This window comes from Magnolia sinica, chromosome 5 (assembly GCF_029962835.1).
Source record: "Magnolia sinica isolate HGM2019 chromosome 5, MsV1, whole genome shotgun sequence".
Lineage (NCBI taxonomy): Eukaryota > Viridiplantae > Streptophyta > Magnoliopsida > Magnoliales > Magnoliaceae > Magnolia > Magnolia sinica.
This window is the reverse complement of record NC_080577.1, coordinates 95,316,192-95,342,774: the sequence shown is the minus strand read 5'-3', so window position 1 is coordinate 95,342,774 and position 26,583 is coordinate 95,316,192.

Sequence of the window (26,583 nt, the reverse complement as noted above, 5' to 3'; positions counted from 1 at the left end):
TTGACTGTTAACGTCAAAATCGTTATCTCAACCCTTCAGTTGAAGTCGATGAGAAAGAGAAGTGGTGACATGGGTTCCTCAATAGATGCACTGGTTATGAGGGTGTAGAATTTTGAGTGGGACAATGAATCTTCTTAATCGATGTCCAAATCTAAGGGTAAGGGCAAGTTGAAGTGCTGGAATTATGAGATGTTCGGGCACATGAAGAAGGATTGCACAAATTCTGAGGCAAGAAAAGAGAGTTGAAAGGGTTCTTCTAGGGAGGCCAACACAGTATAATATATTAAGGAGATGAACATTAGTGATGTGTTAACCGCATCAAGATCTAGGTACTTTGACAAAGAATGAATTTTAGGTACAAGGGCTTCATACTACATGATCCCTTATCGGAGTTGGTTCATCAGTTATAGTGAGTGCGATGGTGGTCAGGTCTTTATGGGCAATGATAATGCCTATAAAGTAGGTGTTGGATCAGTGCACATCAAGATTTTGATGACATGGAGTGTATCTTAACCGAAGTGAGACACGTTCCTGATTTGAGGAAGACTTTGATATCTCTGGGAGCACTCGAAGTGCTTGGGTGCAAATTTACTAAGTTTGATCGTGTTCTTAAAGTTTCAAAAGGAGCACTCATAGTTATGAAGGCACAGAGGAACGAGAACCTTTATATGTTGATCGAGAGTACTTCATCAAGTGGAGTTGCAGGATCTTTAGCAGATTCCACATCTGTACATATGTGGCATGCACATTTGGGCCACATGATCAAGTTAGATATAAGATACTTTCTGACCATTGTTTAATTCCATTTTTTAAAAGTATTAATTTTAGCATATGTGAGTATTATATATATGGTAAAGGGCTAAGAAATACATCTTTATTGACTATGGTGGTGGTGTGAAGGGGTACAAGCTGTATGATTGGGTCACATGAAAAATCATCCATAGTCGTGATATCAAATTTGATGAAGGATCCCAGTTCCAAAAGGATGAGCACAAGGAAGCAGAAAAGTTGGTTGTAGATGTTCAGATAGACAAAGGTAAGACACATGCTGATACAAAGATATAGATAGAGGTACAAGAGCAGGTGAAGGAAAAACCTGTAAGAAGGAATCTTCTACAGGATCGCAGGTTACCGACGAGATATATGAATTACTCAAATGTCGCATTTGCTCTCATTACAGATGACTCAAATGTCGCATTTACCCTCATTACAGATGAGAGAGATTTGTTTACTCTTCGGGAGGCTCTTGATGAGGTAGATATCGAAAAATGAAAACAGCGATGAATGATGAGATGAACTTCTCATACAAGAATGAGATGTGGTAGCTAGTAGAGCTTCCCATCGGTCATAAAGCGACTTGATGCAAGTGGATCTTCAATAAGAAACATGATAGGTACAAAGTAAGGTTAATAATAAAGGGATATGCTAAGAGAGAATGTGCCGACTTCACTGAGATCTTCGCGACTGTGGTGAAGTAAGTATCTATCAGATTCATGATGGCGCTGGTTGCCCAATACGATCTAGAGCTGGAGTAGATGGATGTGAAGACTGCTTTCCTGCATGAGAATTTAGAAGAGCGGATATACATAAGTAACCAGAAGATTACGAAATATAGGGGGCAAAGAATAAGGTTTATAGGTTAAAGAGGTCAGTATATAACTTGAAATAGTCGCCTAGAAAGTTGTACAAAAAGTTTGATTCTTTCATGGTGAGTCAGAGGTTACCAGGAGTGAGTATGATCATTGTGTCTATTAGAAAACACTGAGTAATGGCAAGTTCATTATCTTGATATTGTATGTTGATGACATACTTATCGCTAGTCATAACATGTCTGAAATTGACATGCTAAAGACTCATTTATTAGGGACATTTAAGATGAAGGATATGGGTGTTGTAAAGAGGGTTCTTGACATTGACATACACAGAGACGAGAAGAAGCTATAGTTATCTTAGGTGGAATACCTCGATAAGATATTGATGAAGTATGGGATAGACAAGGCAAAGCCAGTAAGCGTTCCCCACGTGGCTCACTTCAAGCTATCTTCAGAACAATATCCAAAAACAGATGAAGAAAAATAATATATGTCTTATGCGCCTTATTTGAGCACAATTAATAGCTTGATGTATACCATGGTCTGTACTAAACTGGATATTTCACATGCAGTGGGTGTTGTTAGCAGATATATGTCTAACCATGGCAAGCAACACTAGGAAGAAGTGAAATGGCTACTTTGATACATTCGAGGTACGCATGATTACGTCTTATCTTTCGAGAAATCAGGGGCCAAGTTAGTAGGCTATGTTGATTCTAATTACATGGGTATTATGAATAATAGAAGGTCGACTTTCAATTACTCATTTATGCTAGTAGGTGGAGCGATCAATTGGATGTCGAAACTTCGGTCTACGGTAGATCTTTCCACAACCGAAGCTAAGTATATAGTAGTGACGGAAGAGTTCAAGGAAGGTGTTTGGTTAGAAGAGATGATAAATTAGTTGGGGCTTCAGTAGGATGCTGTACCAATTAATTGTGACAGTTAAAGCATGATCAATTAGACTAAAAATTTTGTTTATCACTTACATACTAAATATATTAATGTGCATCACCATTTTATCCGACATGTATTTGAGGAAGGATGCATGACTTTAGAGAAGATTCATACGAGCGTGAATCTTACCGACATGCTTGTTAAGGTGGTTCCCACAAAGAAGTTTTAAGTTCTGTGCAACTTCTCGGGGCTTGATGAATGTGTAAAAGGAAAATGAAGTGTGCACGAGAAGCGATAGTGGAGCTATGATAGAAGGTGGAATTAGAGATGAAGAAAAGAAGATATGAAGAATGAATATTGAAGACATGGTGGAGATTGTTGTTGATGTTTTAAATATGTAAACAACAAGGTCTGTCGATGCCATTGACAGACCACTAGATGCCATAGAGTAGATGTTGATGCCATCAGAAAAATTTAAAAAATTCATGTTTTATCGCTGAAAATTTTTAGTGTTTTACTCAATGCCATCAAAGGTGTTCAATGCCACTTAAGTTGTTCGATGACATTAATAGATCGTTGATGCCATTGAAGTCCCATCAAAGGTTCCATCAATTGTGCGCGCAAAATTGTATAAATGCGGGATTTATTTCCTATTCTGGTTGTTATATGATGTTATGCTATATATATCGGGTGTAATCAGGATTTAGGTAGTAAGAGCGGTGTTTTAGGTTTTCTAAATTCGTTCACAAGGGTTTCAAGGGCATAGCTTGGGCTTGAGGAGTATATTGGAGGCTTGTTTAGATCGGTACTCTCTCTCTTGTAATTTCTGCTTTCATAGTGCATTATTGTCGCTTTATGCCATGGTTTTTTTTTCCTGTAAGGGCTTGTTTAGATTTACATATAGTATTGTGCTGCATTGTCTCCTTCTACCGTTGAAGTATACGACATACAAAATCTGATATACTTCCACTTTCGCTAAGGAGAGGCAAGTGTTTGGATCAGACTGCCTATTGGCCAAGTATACGAAGGCGAGGAAGTAGTCACTGTTTGGATAAGAGTACACGTGGTACGACATATAAAGACCTTAATGAGTGTAGGGTCTTCCCTCTATCACGTAGATTTTGTGGGACCCATCACTAGTGCCCTAATATTTTAATCCGTCATGACAGAATAATCAACAGAGTTGAGGCTAGTGTAGGGATAAAGATAAAATAAAAAGAAATTATGTTTTCTTACAAGTAGTCAAATAGAAGAACATTGGACATCAATATCGATTCTAGAATCTACTAATTCAAAGCATTTCAACTCCCAACCAAAAAAGAAACGGACAATTGTCACAAGTGAGGTACAAAACAGATCAGAGAACCCACGGACATATGGTATCAATCTAATATCCCAAACTTCCCTCTATCAGTTTGTCAAAGGTGAAATGAACCCCCTAATAGCCGTGTATAAAATTAACACCCCAAGCATAGCACTAAGCATGTGATTCATTGTCACTTGTTGCACATTTTGATCAACATCTACCACCGTCTCCAGTTCACATTCATGCACCACCCCCCTCCCCCCAAATTCTTTGAGTTAACAATCATGCCTTCCTGTCCTCGAGCACTTTGGCCACCCGCGCGCCTTACCGTGCCTTCAAAACATGTTTCAAGAGTCTTGTAATCATCAGCTCTCATCCTACTTGATCCCTGCTCGAGGTCGACCTACATCATAAAATTAAATCACATCTGGCGAGCTTAATAGGTATTGATAACTAATCTGAGAAGGAGACTGAAAGTAATATTACAAAGATTGTCTTCTATACCTTGTATTTCTTCCCTTCCTTCTTAGCCTCATCATAGGACTTGAAAGATTAGTGTCTACAGCCACTTAATCGATATACCAGTGCATCACAATCCTCCCAATTTTCATATATCCTTGGAACTCTTTCCACGAAGACTATGTAAAACTTTCCCACTGATACCTACAGTTGGAACATGAACTAATTTACATAGTTCCCTGTCAACTATTGAAACCATTGTCCTTGTTAAGCAATAGAGTTAATCTCTAGAAAATTATCATTGATAAATATTCAAAGCAGTTAACAAAGAGGAGAAACACATCTATGTCGACAACTCACCTTCCTATCAAGTTAAGATCAACCAAGATGTCGTATAAAATATGTAATGATATAAGATATCATTCCTCTCGTGAATCCATCTGTAGTACATGACTCTCCACAGGGAGTAATAAAACTTGTACAGGAAAATAAAAATGTACTCATCACCACACACTAAGTCATGGATGCACGCTCATAACAAACTAAAAAGTAGGAACTATAGCACAATTCTAACAGGTATCATTTATTGGTGACACTTCATTGCCACAATTGCTTCGGCCATAAACCAAAACACAACCATTACCATTTAATCTCTACACATGTTGGTAGCCTAAATGAGAATGTCCACCTGTTCATCAGTTTCGACCACTGATACCCACTACACACTTGCATCAATTTAAAAAATAAATAGCTACCATCTACAAACTTAAATTGTGAACAAATGAAGCACACAATGGTAAGTCCATTAGCAATTGTGCCACACAGAATTTAGTGAGCATCCTCTTAGGTGCACAAAAAGCACGCAATGTATAGTTGCCAAATATAAAATAAAATGTCTGTCATCAACATCAAGTTAGTAGGCAGGAAGCCAATCCACGTTCAGTTAGGGCCACTACGCTCAAGTACGTGTTTTTGTATCCACTCCTTCCTCTTATCGTGGCCCATTTTCATTAAAAAAACATGCACTAACCGGTCAGTTTATAAAACCCTTGCAACTTCAAGTTGGTCTTCATGGCTGAATCCTTCAACTTCTTCTAAAATCCCCAACAACCTTTGTAGATAGCTCATACTTTTACCCTGCGACATTGTAATTCTCAGGGATTTCACTGCTTCGGCCATCTCTCCCATCTTGTCTCCCATATGATCACTTGACTTACTATTCTTCTGTTAAGTCATGTCGCTCGCTGTTGAGCAGCTATTTTGAGACCCAATTGTTATCTTCATTAGGCTTTTGTTATAACGCTTTGACTGATGACTGGATCCCTCGTCGCAGCGAATCCAAGGACCAGTTTCGTGACATCATCTTCATCTGATGATAGACGAACAGTTTCAGAACTCTCTTCTTCCAATCCCTCATCCGAATTTAGTTCATGTAATGGGCGGCGTCTTCTCGAGATGGGTAACAAGTAAGTCGTATTGGCAAATATGTCATTTGCAAATTCATTGCTAAAAATAAAGGCCAAATCATTGTATCTTTCAATGTGCTTCTTGCGAAGTCTTTCAGCATAAGGATGCGACTGTAAATATTGAGATAATATTAACTGAATTACCCATATGATATTCGAACAGAAATAATATGTCAAAATATTTTTTATCCTGCCAGTAAAATTCTGGGGATATACTTACCACAATATAACCATCCCAAATATCGTCAGAAGCAATAACCATCTTCTCGTCTAGGTCCCATCCAAAACCACTTACATTATGCATATCTTTGATTGCCTCGTACAACCTCTTTAAAGTGCGAAGTCGGTTTGAAATATGACAATTTTTCAAGATAATTTAACATCTATATGGATTTCTTTGATGGTAGTCTTGTATGCTTTAGGTTTAAATCCAATGTCAGTCTTACGGCTAAGATTAACTTGCTTCACTAATGCATCAATCAGAGAATTGTCCATTGGATTAGTCTATTGAATCCGATATTTTTTTATTAGTATATATCCTTGGATTGAGGTTCGTTTGACTCATAAGTGAAGGAGTTTTGTGTGAGGGAGTCGAACTTTTCTTAGTTGGTGTAATAACTTTTTCACTTGGTGATGCTGGACTCTTACTTGGTGAACCTGCACCCTTTGCAGCAGATGATCTCTCATTCATATTTTTGGATACCTTCAAAGAGCTTTGGAGGAAATTCATTACACCTACGCATTAGTAATAGTCAATGGAAAGATGACATCACTGGCAAAAATAGGCAGCGATATAGTCACGAATACATTCAAGATCAAACTTTAGGATTATACGATGCAAATATAATAATATGCTCAATATAAAGCCCGTAATCTCAAAGAAGTTTATGAAGCCAATATAGGAAATAATTGTCAAAACATTCCTTCTGATGTCAAAGCAATTCATTACATAAACAAACATTATAATTAAAAGCGTTGTTGTGTGTGTGAAAGAGTATCATTCCACATCCTTTCTGCAATCCCATCCCTCTTCCTCTCCCACTGCACGGTCTGTCATGTGAGATAACACTCGACTTTCTTTGACATTAGTAACCTTTATAGGAGAGAGCGAAATGTCCTCTGTATTGTCTCCACTGTCCTCAACTACTTCAGTTAATCCATCTTCACCGTAAACACGGATGAAATTGTGTATGATACAACAAGCTATAACAATCTTTACTTGAGTTATAAACTTGAACTGAGGTATTGTACGTAGAATAGGAATTCGACCCTTCAAAAGACCAAAACAACACTCTATGACATTTCACAACTGGGCATGATGATAACTGAAGAGTTCTTTCTTGTTAACAGACTTCCTTCTTGTACGAAACTTATTCAAGTGATATCGAACCCCTCAATACGGTGCCATAAAGCTAGGAGTATGCGCATATCCCGCATCAATGACATAATAGTTTCCTACACATTGTGAGATATGATTAAGTTATGATCGATACATAATCTCCTATATTGGAATCAATCGTAATATTGGAATCAATCGCACCACTACCATGAGGAACAAAGAAACAGTCAGGGCGACGGGTTAATGCATTTTGCAAAACACGAGCATCAGATGCAGACCCATCACATTCGGCAAGCACATACATGAATTTTATATCAAAAGTACAAGCCGCCATAAAATTTTGTGACAGAAAACCTTTTCTATTTCGGAAAGTTGAGCTTGCTTGTTTTGGAAAATAAGCTGGAATTTGGGTGCCATATAGGGCCCCAATGCAATCTTACAAGAAAATGTAGACTTAAGTTCAGTTGGTACTTAATGCAAAAGTGGCACCGATCACAGAAAGACATGTATACAGAATATATTACCTGAAAGTATGGACTCCACATTGGATTGTCAGATATTTCTTTCAGAGTATTTAACCCATGGAACTTCACATATTCTGGATATAGACCGATGATAGCATCAAGCACTCTATTGAAATTTCAGCTCACGATCTCTCCAGATTGTGAAAAGCGATGACCAATTGCACAGTTACGTACATTGTGACCGATAGTATGTAAGAACATTATCACTTGTTTTTCTAAACTGCACTTCCTTGTATCGGAAAGAAATTTTCAATCTCTTATCAATGAACATAATTCGAAGAAGTTATCTCTACACATTATTAACTATGCAAGACAATCAACATCAGTCTTCCTTATAATTCCATTGACGAATCTATTCCTCTCAATGTGTAACACCTCAAAAATTTTAATAATCGAGTATTGAAAGTTCTTGAGTGTTATTATAGAATTTAATTTAGTATAAACATGTGTATGTCATCAATTTAGCCTATCCTAACCTTACATCTATTATCTAAACTGAATCTGACCATTGAGAATAATCTTCATCCATATATCAAGTCATCCAACCATTGATTTTTAAGACAAGATCATCATATGTTCAAGTATTCCGACTTGTCCATCATAACCAACCATTCAATCAAGTATTCATCGCTAGGTAAAGGTATCTGACCGTCCACTTTGAGTTTAGACCACCTGATCAAAGAAAAATAACTACTTGATCTTACATAAGCTCATACACATATCAAATAAAGATTCTGATCCATTCATCTTGTTCACCACCTATGAATATGCTTAACCCACTATCATAACTACAATCTGAGAAACTTATATATGTGAATAAGTCACTTGAACCTAACAGTATACATGTTCTACCTCTTGACCACTCCAAAACTCCACTTGTATTCATCTGTTTATAAAACTGACCATACACCCACCTACATACATGGTCAGAGTACTAATTGTCACACCCCAAACTCGGAAACTAGGCTCACAGAATTCCTTATCACCGAAACCGATGCCGACAACCTTCGTAGTATCCCATTCTCGGCTTCCAACGCCTATACGTCAGATTCCTATTCTGGGATCCTACAAGGAGGATTTTCTAATGTACATTTATCTCGTAAGAAGCATAACCACAAGTTTACCCAAATCACAAAGGCAACATCATCATCACATATCCACTAATATAAAAAGTTGAATACAGTGCTAAAAGGGAAATACACGGTAAACGTCAAAAGCTCCAGAAGCTCTGCCCCACGCTCCTACCTCAGTTCGATCGCATCCTATCGTCACTTGCACGCATCTATTATGCATAAGCATATAGAAAGCTTAAAGGGTGGTATACGTGTGTATGCAAGATAAGTGCCACGCACACAAATATCAGCGTAAGCGGAATACTGGCAAGGTTATAAGTCATTCAATATCAGAATAATGCGGAAACATGCCGGTAAGTCCATAAGTAGTATCAGCCTTATCTAGTCTATGCGATATAAAAATATAATAAACCAATATCACATATGAGGAAGCAATGTAGATCAGCTATATAATGCGGAGACATAGTAAGCCAAATATTATATACTGAGGATGCAATGCAATATGCAAATCCTGACGAGTCCACAAATACTACCAGTCTCATCTAGGCCATATAAATGCAGAAACATAGTGACCCAAATGTCATATGTCGCGGATGTAATGTAATATGCGGTGTGAATGAAATGATCAAGCTGGAATGTGAAGTCAGGATGATAGTATGTAGAAAAGATTTCCGATGTCCCATCTGGTCATCCACGATATGTCTGTGGAGGCTACGACCCTGATGTCACTAGGGCGTACGGTAGTCATATCACAAAATGCGAGATGTATGAGTCATACCATCCAGTCATGCATCAAACCTGCACGTATCGAGCGCTCATGTGGGGCAACTCCGCCTATCAGGGAGTCCTATAAACAACCTGCCCAATGGCATATGCAATAGTCAACCGCATCTTATATCAAACATGCAGATGATGCGTATATGCATGTAACATGATGCTATGCATGATTATCGAACATCATAATGATTGATCTTACACAATCACAATGGGCCTCTCACATCGCAATAGGCCTCATCTAGTCACAACGGGTCTCATACAATCACAATGGGCCTTATACCGTCACAACATAATGGTCCTCACCACAATGGGCCTCATACATTCTTAATAAGCCTCATACCATCACAACACAATGGTCCTCACACATCGCAATGGGTCTTATACATACATAATAGGCCTCATACCATCACAACACAATGGTCCTCACACATCATAATGGGCCTCATACATACACAAAAGGCCTCATGCATACACAATAGGCCTCATACCATCACAATGGGCCTTACATGGTCATGATGGGCTTCATACAATCACAATGGGCCTCACATGATTACAATGGGCCTCACATGGTCACAATGGGCCTCATATAATTACAATTTTATACTAACACATACTCAGTGTGTATACCAATATAGTCGTAATCGATGATCGGCCTATATATATGGCGGGGTCCATAGAAGGACAACAGATCTAATCTATAATATAAGGATCAGTCCTCGAAAGTGAATATATGAAATCAGATAGCACGGATCTCTCCATCTATGGTGATGTTGTACTCTCCTCATATCAAGGTTGGGCATAAGTGACCTACCTATATTCTTACGGATCCGGAGCGGGCTTCTTTCGCCATACTATCATGTGGCCCGCTAGATACCCTAGGGGGCCCAAATAAGTCCTAGATGGACTCGAAGATTAAAAGGAAATAATCCTACGAGCAACCAATAGGGGCCCAATGTTATGCGTTAACCTAATATGAATAGGTGGGTCATGTAAACATTAATGAGGCCCAATGATTAGGTCAACCCACTTAAAAAATGATGAGAATAGGCTAAGGAAAGGTCACGATGTGGACATTTAACCATCATTGCCTATCAATGTGGACATTGAAAAGGCCAGGCTATATGTCCTAGAGGGGGGGGGGGGGGGTGAATAGGACAATGCCAAATAAAACTAATAACAGCGGAAATAAAAAGAAAATGATAGCCAAAGTAAATCACAATACAGTAAATTAAAATAACCTCAAAATTCAGATCTTGAGAGGTTGATACAAACGTTGTTCTATGGACAACCTTACACCAAAAACAGAGTTTATGGTAGGACAACCTTATTTCTAGAAAGATCTTCGTATCAAGTCTCAAATCGAAGAGGAATACAATAATAAATATAAACTGAATTGAAATAACTTGTAATTAAAAATGTATTGTTCTAGGGACAGCTATACACCATAAAAATGGCAGGGCAACCTTGCTGAAACAACTTTCAAATGAAATTGAAAATCAAGCTTATAAAGGAATAGCAGAAAATAAATTCTAAGCTATTACAACATTCTCACAAAGCTTGAATCAAATATTACAACATTCACCACCATACATACATCCCACAAAAATTAATTAAAGATTAGAAATATAAGTCATTCAACCACAACACAAGGGTTTATAGTGGTTCGCCTGTGTGTTCACCAACTGTTAAACAACAGCCACACAAAATGCTACTCCACTCTAAATATCCTCACACAGGGGATATTAGCGTTCACTAAATATAGGTTTTCCTAGGTTCACCCAAAACCTTTACAATTGTGTCTTTGTCTGTGGGCTTACACAATTAAAAAAAACCCCACTTCTGAGTTTTCCTGGCTCTCCTCAAAAAACCAATACAACAAGATTTTTCTAGCAAATCTTGAAAGAAACCAAAATAGAAAGGAATTTACAATTAAATGTAAAATACCTGAATATCTCCTTCGTTGTAGCAGCCCGGTAGAACCAAATCAAAGTAGATGATTGAATGTCCAAGTTCAATGTCCAGTACTCGATTACAATAGTTCTAATTCTAATTGATTTTAAATTAAACCAAACAGGGCTTGCCTTAATTGATTTTGATTCCAAAGAAAGGGAATAATAATTCCTCTTTATCAAATCAGATTGGAATAGCATAAACAAAATCAATTAAAATAAAGCTAAGGAAAGAGAATATTAAATAAGCACACTTAGCTTAGATGGAGCACAGAATTATCTCTCAGAAGTTCGACGAAGATGGGCTTGAATGAATTAATTAAATCGATAATTTCTTCTGAGATTCGTGTACTATTTATAGGTGAGAAGATCGGGTCTTCGACTGGTCTAGAGTGCTCTTCGACTAGTCGAAGCAACAACAGATATTTAAAAAATCCGACGGGATATGCTCTGACCGTTCTACGACTGGTCGAAGCTTTCCTACGACTGGTCGTAGGTCTCCTTCGACTGGTCGTAGGTCCTGTAAAACTTCGCTGGAATTCGAGTCGAAGATGTTCGACTGGTCGTAGATGCAGTCGACACTGTTCCTACGACTGGTCGAACAGATTCCTGGACTAGTCGAAGCATAACAGATTTTATCCGGAATTTGTAACAAACTTACGACTGATCGATGATTTTCTTAGACTGGTCGAAGCAAGTCTAGGACTAGTCGAAGAAGGCCTAGGACTAGTTGAAGAACAGACCAATCACATGTAAAATAAACATTCGGTTTATGTATCCGAAATGACCTACTTCTAAGGTTAACCTATGGTCAATCAAACCTCAATCATGAAGTAAAGGACATTGAAACATTCGGAACTATTGACCTTGAAGTATGAGTCTTGAAGTCTTGATATAGATCAATCTTGAAATCTTCAAGTAGCTCAATCTTGAAAGGGTCTTGAGTTCTGCCTTGTACTCTTCTTGAAGTCTTGCAGCTTGAGTCTTGTCTTGTGAGCTTTGCTTGTTCATGAATGTTGATCCTTGAGAGAGCTTCACTTATGCAAGTTATATATAACATAACAGTGATTTTGGCACTACAAATTTGACAACAGACAGGGATAAAAACTATAGCACTTACAATCTCCCCCTCTGTCAAATTAGTGACAAAACACATAACCAAGATAAACAAAAGTAAAACAATTGGTTAATACCTGCAAATCAATATTCAATATTCAACATTCAACCAGTTTCAACATTCAACCAGTTTCATTCAACAAGATTAAACATATACTCCCCCTGACTCCCCCTGAGTAACATAACCAATGCTACTCCTCTCACAATCACATTAAGAACAAACCATTCTCCCCCTTTTTATCACAATATGACAAAGGAGAACTAAATAAAGAAAGTCATGAGAGGAAACATGAGGAAGTAAGAGAGTATAGCAAAAGAGTCATAGAGATACTCAAGAAAGCATCACATATATCCAGCATAAATATTACATCAAGAACAAATATCCAGCATAAAACATAAATAAAATCTAACTCTAAATCACCCAAGAGCTAAGTTATAAGGTTATTACAGACCAGAAGTCTCATAAAAACTAGTCAGAACTAGAACTTGAAGACGGAGCAGGAATAGAGGGATCAAGTTGGTGCATGCCTTTGTTCAAGCACCTGAGATATTTGCGCATGTACTTGAATTGCAAATCATGAGCAACAGACATGTTTTCCAACTTAACATTTATATTCTTAACTTTACCCTCTAATGCACTCAGACGTGCATTAACATCAGATGATACAAAATCTGGATCATTTGCTGAGTCAGAATCCAGTTCCTCAAAAATGTCATCCATATTAATGTCAATACCAGCTTCTTCAGGACCACCACCACCACCACCTTGTTCAGGAAGCAGATCCAACTTCATTTTATTAATATTTGTATTGTTGAAGATCAGATGATGGATTGGTGTTTCATCAACATGCATATTGACTAACATATGAGTAGCCAATACAGTCATAAAATAGGCAAAAGGAATGTCACTATGACCAGGATGAAGTCGAAACTGAAGAATGAAATGACAGATTAAGGATGACAAACAAATCTGAGTACCATTGGAAATAGCATGAATAACACGAACCATAAACGAAGTCAAGTCAGATTTATTACCCGAACGAGGATACAGACTAGACACAAAGATTCTATGGAGAATTCTGTATTTGAGTAACAAATACCTTGCGGGGAGCGCATTCCCTTTTTGAGTCCATTGAACATCCATGTTGCACAAGTCTCTAGTGAGCATGCGTTTTTCAGCCATTGAGGGTTTATCAGTTAAATTATGAATAGGAATACCCTCATCATTCACAGGGATTTCCATAAGGGCTGAAATTAAATGACGATCAACGTCAAAAGGCCCTTCTCTAGTGGATATTTGGAAAGTTAAATTATCCTGTGAAAATGCACTAATACATGTAAACATGGATTGGGCAATGGACCGGTATGCAGGCCCACCCCAATGCAATAAGTTAACCCAACCTACAGCTTCAAGCATAGGAAGGATATCAAAAGGTGCAATATGATTGACATCAACAGGATGTTCAACAATAACATTACGTGATCTAATGTTCCTAACATATGATGGATCATCATTGGGAACAAGAAGATGACGTTTAGAGATAGCGGTCGATCTGGAGGAAGAAGAAGGACCACGCAAAGTAGTTTTTCTACCTCTAGAAGCCATTTGCAACAAGGATTTCAAGAAAATAGAAAGTTGCAAAGGATTGAGAAGTGGGTTTGCTCAAAACAGATTTTTCAAAATCTAAACCCCAAATCTCAATGATTTTCAAAATAGAAAGCTTCAAGAGAGAAAAGGAAATAATCTAGGCACAACTATGCAAGAAAAATGGGATTTAGAACACTAACCTTGAAGAACTTGAAGGATGGGTTCGACAAGTCGAAGTTTGGCTCCAAGGAGAAGAAAGAAGAAATGAGGAAGAAAGTGAAAATTTCCCTATTTGAAGTGAAACCCGTGTTCCACAACTGGTCGTGGGTATCTACGACCGGTCGTAGGACGACTGGTCGTGTATACTCACGACTGGTCGAGTAAACTCCAAAAATTCAAATTTCTTGCAAAATAAACAAAAAATGGAATTTAATCTAGCAAATATATACACTATAATACAAGAAGGCATAAATTATCAATTTAAAATGCACATGCCAAGATCAAATTTCATCTTTTTGAACCTGCTTTTATCGAGAGGTTTTGTGAAAATGTCAGCACGTTGATCTTCAGTAGGAATATATTCTAGAGATATAACTTTTTCTTCTACTAAATCCCTTATATAATGAAATCTAATGTCAATGTGCTTAGTACGAGAATGTTGAATATGATTTTTTGAAATATTTATCGCACTGGAATTATCACAATGTAATAACATAGAATCCTGTTTAATTCCATAATCACTTAGCATTCGTTGCATCCAAACAAGCTGTGTACATGCATTACCAGCTACGATATTCACTTCAGTTGTTGAAAGTGATATAGAATTTTGTTTCTTACTAAACCAGAAACTAGACAATTTCTAATGAAAAAACAACCACCACCGGTTGATTTTCTATCATCTAGATTACCATCCCAGTCAGAGTACCCAGCTAATTGGACATTGGTTTCATGAGGATACCAGAGACCAAGATTTATAGTACTTGCGACATATCTAATAATTCGCTTGACAGCAATCAAGTGAGATTCTTTTGGATCAGATTGATATCTTGCACAAATACCTACACTTAGAGAAATATCAGGTCTACTAGCAGTTAAATATAACAAACTACCAATCATACTCCGATAAAGTTTTGAGTCAACATTTTTACCATTAGAGTCTTTTAATAGTTTCAGGGTAGTACTCATAGGAGTATCAAAATTCTTGCCATTCTCAAATCCAAATCTCTTGATTAGATTCAAGGCATACTTAGATTGAGAAATGAATATTCCTTCAGGTTGTTGCTTTACTTGCAATCCAAGGAAATAAGTCAATTCCCCAACCATGCTCATTTCGAATTGTGATTTCATCAAATCTGCAAACTCAGTAGTCAAGTCAGTACAAGTTGATCCATAAATGATATCATCAACATAAATCTGTACTATTAAGATATGATCATTATGTTTTTTAACAAATAGAGTTTTATCGACAGATCCCATTTGAAAATTATGACTTAAAAGAAATTTCATTAGTTTCTCATACCATGCCCTAGGTGCTTGTTTTAATCCATAAAGTGCCTTTTTAAGCCGATATACATGATCAGTATTTTTGGAGTCTTCAAAACCTATTGGCTGTTCAACATAGACTTCTTTATGTAAATCGCCATTTAGAAAGCACTTTTCACATCCATCTGATAGATCTTTATCTTTTTAAAATATACAATGGATATAAATAGTCTGATAGATTCAAGACGTGCTACTGGTGCAAAGGTTTCATCGAAATCAATTCCTTCAATTTGAGTATAACCTTGTACCACTAGTCTAGCCTTGTTTCTAATTATATTTCCACATTCGTCAGACTTAGTTTTGAAAATCCATTTTGTTCTAATGATGTGTTTATCTTTAGGTCTTAGTACGAGATACCAAACATCATTTCTTACGAATTGGTTGAGTTCATCTTGCATCGCAACAATCTAGTTCTCATCAGCCAGAGCTTCTTTTACGTTAGATGGTTCAATTCGGGATGTAAAACATACATAATTACATATATCCTCAAGTTGTCTATGGGTGCGAACACCGGTGAGAGGGTTTCCAAGAATTTGAGTGGTTGGATGATCTTTAACAGTCCTCAACTCAGAATCAGTCTGATTTGATGAAGTATCGGGTTTATCAATGATTAGTACTTCATCATTATCTGAATTAGAAATTGGTGTGTTTAAGTAATCATCAATGACAACATTAATGGATTCTTGAATCACACCACTCCTTTTGTTCAGGACCCTATAAGCTCGACTGTTTAAAGAATATCCTAGAAAAATACCTTCATCACTCTTCGTATCGAATTTTTCCAAATTTTCACGATCACGTAAAATATAGCACTTGCTACCAAAAACTCGAAAGTATTTAACAGTAGGCTTTTTATTGAACCACAATTCGTAAGCCGTTTTATTTTTATCTTTGCTAGTGTAGACTCGGTTAATAATATAGCAAGCTGTGTTGGGCTTTGACCCAAAGATTTTTAGAGAGCTTCATGCTATTCAACATGACATTAGCCATTTCTTGAAGCACCCTATTCTTTCTTTCTACAATTCCATTTTGTTGTGGAGTTTTGGGAGCAGAGAATTCATGTAAAATTCCATGGTCGGTACAGAACTTCTCAAAATTGCTATTCTCAAATTCAGATCCATGATCACTACGAATTTTACTGATTTGAGAAGATTTTTCAGTTTGAATCCTTTTGAGAACTTTTCTTACTTCTTCAAGGGTTTCAGATTTGTCCCTTAAGAAGACTACCCACATATATCTGGTAAAGTCATCAACTATTACCAGGATATACTTTTTTCCACCACGACTTTTTGTTCTAGTAGGTCCTATCAGATCCATGTGGAGAAGTTCGAGTGGTCTTGATGTGGTATTTGAATTCACATTTTTGTGTGAGTTCTTTGTTTGTTTGCCTATCTGGCACTCATCACATATTTTATCTAATTTTTGAAGTTTGGGTAAACCTTTTACAAGTTCTCGTTTGCTCAATCGATATAAGTTTCGATAATGTACATGTCCAAGACGTTTGTGCCATAAATCAGTCTCGTCTGTATGGACCATGTAACATGTTTGATTAGATGAGCTGGATTCACTAATAATATAACAATTTTTAGACGTTCTACGTCCAGTTAATATTACAGAACCCTTATTGTTTAGTATTTCACAGCTTTGATTAGAAAACCGAACATTATGGTTATTATCACATATTTGTGATATACTAAGCAAGTTGTGCTTTAGGCCTTCAACGTATAAAATATTTTTAAACACCGGAAGATTAAAAAGTTGAACCGTACCTTGGCCTATAATCTTGCAGTTGCTACCATCACCAAATGTGATTGAACCATCTGTCATATCTTTCAGATCGGTGAATAAAGCTTTGTCACCTCTCATATGCCTGGAGCATCCACTGTCTAGGTACCACTTTGAATGACTTGTTGCTTTGAAAGCAGTGTGAGCAACCAAGCAGGTGACTTTAGGAACCCATTTCATAACTGTTTTGGGTTTAGGAACATAGTTGGTCTTCTTTTGTGTACATTTGTAGGAATGACCTATAGAGTTAGATTTTAAGAGCTCCTTGAGTAAATTAACTATCTTTTCAGCTAGTGGATTTCGTTTCTGATTAAAGTTGACATGACTGTTTCTAGGTTTTTGAAAAGTTTTTGAATTTTTAGAAAAATCTTGATAAGTATTTTTCCCTTTTGAGTTTGAGGACTCTCCTTTAACAAACATAGGAGGAGTATACATTTGTTTAGGAGATAAATTTTTATCATAGCCCAATTCGGATCGATCGCCACATTTTCTTGATCCGGATAAAAGTTTCTCTAACTTTGGATCACCTTGGGCATATTTTCATGTGTCCTTTAAACTTAGAAGAGAAGATACTTCAGTTTTAAGTTTCTCAATTTCAGATTTTAAATCAATAATTAGGGAGTTTTTGAATTCCAAATCGCATTTTGATTTTTCAAAACAATCTGAAATTTGTGATTTTTCTAAGACAAGTGAATCAAAATAATTTTTGAGTTTAGAAAACTTTTCTTTTTGAAGTTTAAGTTTAACAGCAATTTTACAACTTTCCTTATATAGGGCATTATAAGCGTCTTGAAGATCATCTTCATTTTCACATTCACTATTCAGATTTTCTTCACTTGTAGAGTCATTATCTGAAAATGTGAATTTGGCTAGAGTCATAAGAGCTTTGACCTCATTGCCTGACTCAGTTTCAGAATCTTCTGATTCAGAAGTACCTTCAGAATCAGATGATTCATCCCATGTAGCCAACATACCCTTCTTCTTGGGTTTGTCCCTTTTTGGACATCTATTTGCTAAGTGCCCATATTCTTGACAGTTGTAACATTGCCTATCTTTCAAAGATTTTCTAGATTTAAACTTCTTTTTATCATTTGATTTTTGAAAATCAACCATTTTCTTGCTTTTGAAAATTTTGTAAATTTTTTTAGCTAAAAGAGCCATATCATCTTCTGAATCAGAATTTTTTTTCTGAATTACATTTAGAAGAGTTTAGTGCGATAGATTTACCTTTAGGAGCTTTAAAGTTTAACTCGTAGGTTTGTAGAGAACCAACTAGTTCTTCTACCCTCATATTATCCGTATCACGAAGTTCTTGGATCGTGGTTACTTTAGAATTGAACCGTTCAGGAAGTGAGCGTAGTATTTTTGCACATACTTTACTTTCTGGAATTTTATCGCCAAGACCCTACATCGAGTTTACAATGTCATTCAATCTAGTGTAAAAGTCCATAAACATTTCATTTTCCTCCATATGTATTTCTTCAAATCTGGTTGTGAGGAGTTGAACTTAAGATTTTTTTACAATTGTAGTACCCTCGTGTGTCATTTCTAATATATCCCAAGCTTGCTTTGCAGTATCACAAGAAATGATTCTTTTGAACTCATCCAGTGATAGTGCGCAAGTAATTGCATTTAGTGCTTTAGCATTTACACTACTCTCACTTTTCTGAAGGGTGGTCCATTGGTAATATGGTGTGACTTTCATTGATTTTGAACCATCAACCCCAGTAACTTCTATGATAGGAGGATTCCATTCAGTCACTGTGGCTTGCCACACATTTTCATCCATTGATTTGAGGAAGATCCTCATTCTGACTTTCCAATAAGCATAGTTGGAGCCATTAAAGGGTAGAGGCCTTGTGACTGAAAGGCTATCAAAATTTGACATCTTAAATAGCTTAAATCGTTAGCTCAGGAATTAAATCCAAGAATTAAAAAAAAAAAAGCTATTAGGCTTTGATACCACTTGAAAAGGCCAAGCTATATGTCCTAGAGGGGGGGGGGGGGGTGAATAGGACAATGCCAAATAAAACTAATAACGGCGAAAATAAAAAGAAAATGATAGCCAAAGTAAATCACAATGCAGTAAATTAAAATAACCTCAAAATTCAGATCTTGAGAGGTTGATACAAACGCTGTTCTAAGGACAACCTTACACCAAAAACAGAGTTTATGGTAGGATAACCTTATTTCTAGAAAGATCTTTGTATCAAGTCTCAAATCGAAGAGGAATACAATAATAAATATAAACTGAATTGAAATAACTTGTAATTAAAAATGTACTATTCTAGGGACAGCCATACACCATAAAAATGGCAGGGCAACCTTACTGGAATAACTTTCAAATGAAATTGAAAATCAAGCTTATAAAGGAATAACAGAAAATAAATTCTAAGCTATTACAACATTCTCACAAAGCTTGAATCAAATAATTATAACATTCACCACCATACATACATCCCACAAAAATTAATTAAAGATTAGAAATATAAGTCATTCAACCACAACACAAGGGTTTATAGTGGTTCGCCTGTGTGTTCACCAACTGTTAAACAATAGTCACACAAAATGCTACTCCACTCCTAATATCCTCACACAGGGGATATTAGCATTCACTAAATATAGGTTTTCCCAGGTTCACCCAAAACCTTTACAATTGTGTCTTTGTCTGTGGGCTTACACAATTAAAAAAAACCCCACTTCTGAGTTTTCCTGGCTCTCCTTAGAAAACCAATACAACAAGATTTTTCTGGCAAATCTTGAAAGAAACCAAAATAGAAAGGAATTTACAATTAAATGTAAAATACTTGAATATCTCCTTCGTTGTAGCAGCCCGGTAGAACCAAATCAAAGTAGATGATTGAATGTCCAAGTTCAATGTCCAGTACTCGATTACAATGGTTCTAATTCTAATTGATTTTAAATTAAACCAAACAGGGTTTGCCTTAATTGATTTTGATTCCAAAGAAAGGGAATAATAATTCCTCTTTATCAAATCAGATTGGAATAGCAAAAACAAAATCAATTAAAATAAAGCTAAGGAAAGAGAATATTAAATAAGCACATTTAGCTTAGATGGAGCACATAATTATCTCTCAGAAGTTCGACGAAGATGGGCTTGAATGAATTAATTAAATCGATAATTTCTTTTGAGATTCGTGCACTATTTATAGGTGAGAAGATCGGGTCTTCGACTGGTCTAGAGTGCTCTTCGACTAGTCGAAGCAACAACAGATATTTGAAAAATCCGGCGGGATATGCTCTGACCGTTCTACGACTGGTCGAAGCTTTCCTACGACTGGTCGTAGGTCACCTACGACTAGTCGTAGGTCTCCTTCGACTGGTCGTAGGTCCTGTAAAACTTCGCTGGAATTCGAGTCGAAGATGTTCGACTGGTCGTAGATGCAGTCGACACTGTTACTACGACTGGTCGAACTGATTCCTGGACTAGTCGAAGCCTAACAGATTTTATCCAGAATTTATAACAAACTTATGACTGATCGAGGATTTTCTTAGACTGGTCGAAGCAAGTCTAGGACTAGTCGAAGAAGGCCTAGGACTAGTTGAAGAATAGACCAATCACATGTAAAATAAACATTCGGTTTATGTATCCGAAATGACCTACTTCTAAGGTCAACCTATGGTCAATCAAACCTCAATCATGAAGTAAAGGACATTGAAACATTCGGAACTATTGACCTTGAAGTATGAGCCTTGAAGTCTTGATATAGATCAATCTTGAAATCTTCAAGTAGCTCAATCTTGAAAGGGTCTTGAGTTCTGCCTTGTACTCTTCTTGAAGTCTTGCAGCTTGAGTCTTGTCTTGTGAGCTTTGCTTGTTCATGAATGTTGATCCTTGAGAGAGCTTCACTTATGCAAGTTATATATAACATAACAGTGATTTTGGCACTACAAATTTGACAACAGACAGGGAGAAAAACTATAGCACTTACAAACATTTAACCAACATTGCTCCAAAGGAGAGGCCCACATGGAACCTAACATATAATGGGTCCATGACCTCACATAAGGGCCTAATACACATCATAATAGGCCTCACATGGGTCTCAAATACATCACAATGGGCTACATCACATGGGCCTAATACATATCATAATAGGCCTCATACAAGGACCTCATATACATCACATTGGGCCACACTCATGGGCCTTGTATACATCGTAATGGGCCACAACAATGGGCCTCATATACTTCAAGTGGGCTGCAATACATGGGCCTCATATACATCAAATGGGCTGCAATACATGGGCCTCATATACATCAAATAGGCCGTAATACATGGGCCTCATATACAGCAAGTGGGCCGCATCACATGGGCCTCATATAGATCAAGGTGGGCTGCAACAATGGGCCTGATATGCATCAAGATGGGCTTATCGTCCTAGTTAGACCATCTATTCCGTTCATCTATTATTTAGAGATTATTTTAGAGCATTACCAACAACAATGAATCATATCGGAAGATCATCTGGACCATACCACAAATAGCAGTGGAGATAATGATTTTCATTGTTTAAACCTCACCGGGCCCACCATCACGTTTATTTTCCATCCAATCTGTTCATATGGTCACAAAGACCTGAATCAAGAGGAAAAACAAATATCATATTGATCCAGAACTTCTGTGATCCCTAAAGGATCTCAATAGTAAGCGTTCAACTCTCCACTGTTTTCTGCAGTGTGGTCCACCTGATAGATCTGCCTCATTTTTAGTCTCAGGCCTTGAGACGAGCTCGCTAATTGGATGGACAGTTTAGATGTAACACATATATCAACGGGCCCATAGAACTGCTGTCATCATTCCAGCATAACAACCATGCTACTGGGGCCCACCGTCCTTGTCACGCCCTAAACTCGGAAACTGATCTCACGAGAACTCCGATCGCCGAATTCGGTGTCGACAGCCTCCGTAGTACCCCATTCTCGGCTCCCAGCGTGTATATGCCAGATTCCGATCCTGGGATCCTACAAGGAGAATTTATTATTTTTTTTTGTGTACATTTATCTCGTAATAAGCATAACCGCAAGTATACCCAAATCATAAAGGCAACATCATCATCATATATCCACTAATATAAACAGTTGAATACAGTGCTGAAAGGGAAATACATATGTAAAATAAATCAAAGCTCCAGAAGACCGCTGCATACTCCAAGCTCAATGCTGCTGCAACCTAACATCACCTGCACGCATCTATCATGCATAAGCTTATAGAAAGCTTAATGGGTGGTGAAAGTGTGTGCACAAGGTAAGTGCCAAGTATTCAATACAATGCCATCATCATACAATACCGAAAATACTGGTAATCCATAAACTGTACAATATCAGAATAAGCAGAAATACTCACAAAATCATGAATTATCAAAGTAAGTAGAAATACTGACAAGATCATAAATCGTATGATAACAGAGTAAGCGAAAATATGGACAAGTTCATGAGTCAATCAATATCAGAATACGTAATATAAAACAGCTATGCAAATGAGGAGTTATAAAGAGCTAAATATCAGATACCGAGGATACAATACAATATGTAAATTCTGCTAAATCTGTTTAGGTCATATAAGTATAGAAAACATAACCCAAAATGCTATATGCATGCGGATGCAATATGCGATGCAATGAAATGACTAAGCTGGATTGTGAGGTCGGGATGATAGTACGTAGTATCGCAGGCTATGGGGTCTATCACAAGGGACTTCTATCCAAACCAGTCCCATACCTAAATTTGGATAGTTAGACTCAATGTGGTAAACTCCTCGTCTCAGGTTAGCTGCGCGCCCAACCGAAATCCTGGCCATGCGAAGGTACACGTAACAAATAGTTACGCACCACCAGCCTGAGTGAATAGTGAATGAATAAATAAATGAATATGCAATTTCTGCTCAATAAGTCCACATATCAGTATGGTTCCTCTTTGAGAAATCACGGGGGTCTATTACACTCCAAACCAGATTGCCACCCCATCGCGCGCAACAAGGTGAGTGGAAGAGACCTCACTATCTGCCTGCCAATATCGGGTTCGGCTCGTCGATAGCGGACCCATTCCTCGAGCTGGTCAGACTCAACGTAGCATTGCCCCCTCCTCTCGGGCAAGTAAGGCCGTACCCCCTTCCAACCGACCACGACACAGTAGGAGACGCGGCTTAACGGTATACGGCCCTCATGCGCTCATGCATCCACTCGGTCTAGACGTTGGAGCAACCTTTGGAACCAAGAGGGTTTATGGACTTTCACCCATGGATATCTATAGCACCCCATGTAGAACAGATTTTCGGTGTCCCATCTGGCCATCCACGAAATACCTGTGGACGCTATGGCCCTGACGTCACTAGGGCATACGGTGGTCATGTCACACAAATGCGAGATGCATGAGTTATATAGTCCAATCATGTATCAATCCTGCACATGCCGTGCTCTCATGTGGGGCAACTCTGCCTATTAGGAAGCTCCATGAACAACCTGCCCTATGGCATATGCAATGGTCAATCATATCTCATAACAAACATGCAGATGATGCATATGGGCATGTATTATGATGCTATGCTGTCACATACTCATAATCAGTATCAATAACCGGCATCAACAATCGACCGCGACAATGTGGACCTTTAACCAACATTGTCCCTAAGGAATGGCCACATAGAGTCAAACATATAATGGGCCCACGGCCTCACACAAGGGCCTAATATACAACACAATGGGTCTTACTCAAGGGCCACATATACACAATAGGTGGACCCTACTCATGGGCCTAATACATATCACAATGGGCCTTGCCCATAGGCCATGAATACATCACAATGGGCCTTGTTCATGGGCCATGAATACATCACAATGGCCTTACCCATGGGCCATGAATACATCACAATGGGCCTTGCCCATGGGCCTCAAATACAGGACATGTGGGCTCTACACATGGGTCTTGAATACATCAAATGGACCATGCATCATAGGCTTAATACATATCACAATGGGCCTTGCCCATAGGCCACGAATACATCAAATGATCCTCAACTACGGGTCACATATACATCATATAGGTCTCGATGATCGGCCTTGGCAATCGAATTCGATACTCAGAATCGGCCTCGATACTCGGCCTCGACAATCGGAACCGGCCAATACAATCGGCCTCGACAAATCGACACCGATAATCTACATCGATAATCGGCACCGACAATCAGTATCGATAATCAACACCGACGACCAGTCACATAGACAAGACTGGGTCCATAGATGAACATCTGATCAACCATAATATAAAGATCAACCCTCGACCGTGGTTATATCAAATCTGGTAGCATGGAGCCATCCGTCCGTGGTAATTGGGGCCCACTTATTTGGGTTAACCCATTAAGAGAATGATGAGAATGGGCCTAATAAGGCCTAAGGAAGGGTCATAATGTGGACATCTAACCATCACTGCCTAGCAATGTAGACATTTAACCAACATTGCTCCCAAAGAGTGGTCCACATAGAGTTAAACATAAGGTAGGCCCAAATATCCAACAAGTGGGCCTCAAATAGTCATCACGGGTGGGCCTTACACATGCAGCAAGTGGGCCTACACATCACGGTGGGTCGATACATTGGGCCACACCATTGGGCCTAATATACACATCACGGTGGGTCGCATCATTGGGCCGCACCAATGGGCCTCATGTACAACAAGTGGGCCGCATCAATGGGCCGCACTAATGGGCCTTATACACATCAAGTCGGGCCTCAATAAATGGGTCGGAAACATACCACAATGGGCCACGACATACGGGCTGGAAATACATCACAATGGGCCTCGACCCATGGGCCAAAAATACATCACAGTGGGCCTTACCGAATGGGCCACAAACACATCATAATGGGCCACAACCATGGGCCTCAAATACATATCATAACGGCCATAACCATGAGCCTCAACATATCATAACGGCCATAACCATGGGCCTCAACATATCATAATGGGCCGCAACCCATGGGCCTCACATACATCATATGGGCCGCACTAATGGGCCTCATAGGTGGGCTACAAATATATCAAGGTGTGCCTCACAAATGGGCCACAAGTATATCAAAGTGGCCTCACAAGTGGGAGCTTGGATTTCATCTGAAATCATCTCAATAGTAGCAGGTGCATCATGTGTATCACTGTACACATCATTTTATGGGGCATATGGCCCACTAATGATGATCAGCACTATCCAAACGGTCTCCAGGTAGATCAGCACTATCCAAACAGTCTCTAGGTAGATCAGCACTATCCAAACAGTCTCCAGGTAGATCAGCACCATCCAAACATTGTCCAACACTGTCCAACACTATTTGGATGGTGTGGATGAAACAAACACATCACGGTATGACAGTACAGCACCGTCAAAATAGGTGGAGGGCGTGGGTGGAATACATACAACATGGTGTGGTCCATAGCACCGCCCAAACATGGTCTAGCACCGTCCAAACATTCTAGACAATATGGATTAAAAAATTATCTCATGGTGGTGTCACATCATCCAAATGATGGAAGGCTAGGATAAAACAGATACATCACACATGAGCTCCACATGCTGGACAACATGTATGTACAACACATACATCACGAGAATCCCACCGTCCAAGGGTCCAGGCAGTTTATGGGATTGGTGAAACATATACATGAGGTGGGGCCATGTGGTGTGACCCACCAGATATAATATTTTATATATATAAATATATATATATATATATATATATATATATATATATATATATATATATATATATATATATATATATATTACATATACATTTATAGAACGTGATGTGCACCACCAGATATAATGTTTATATTAATATATACACCACACATATTTATTTATACATATATACATATATATTACCATTCATGCAAACGTCCAGCCCTGGATGCCATTTAACAGATGATCAGGATGAAATATATATGCCGGGTGGGTCCACACTGTGGGACCCATCACACATATACCTTGTGATTAGGGCCCACAGAACTGAGGTCTTATAGCAGCTACAGCTGCTGATGGATGGTTGGATCTCATACAGCAGCAACTGGGGTCCATGGCTAGACAGAATGGATATACCAAGTGCCTCATGTTCAGACCCACTAAACTTGCAGGTGCTAATATTTCAGCCAATCCACTG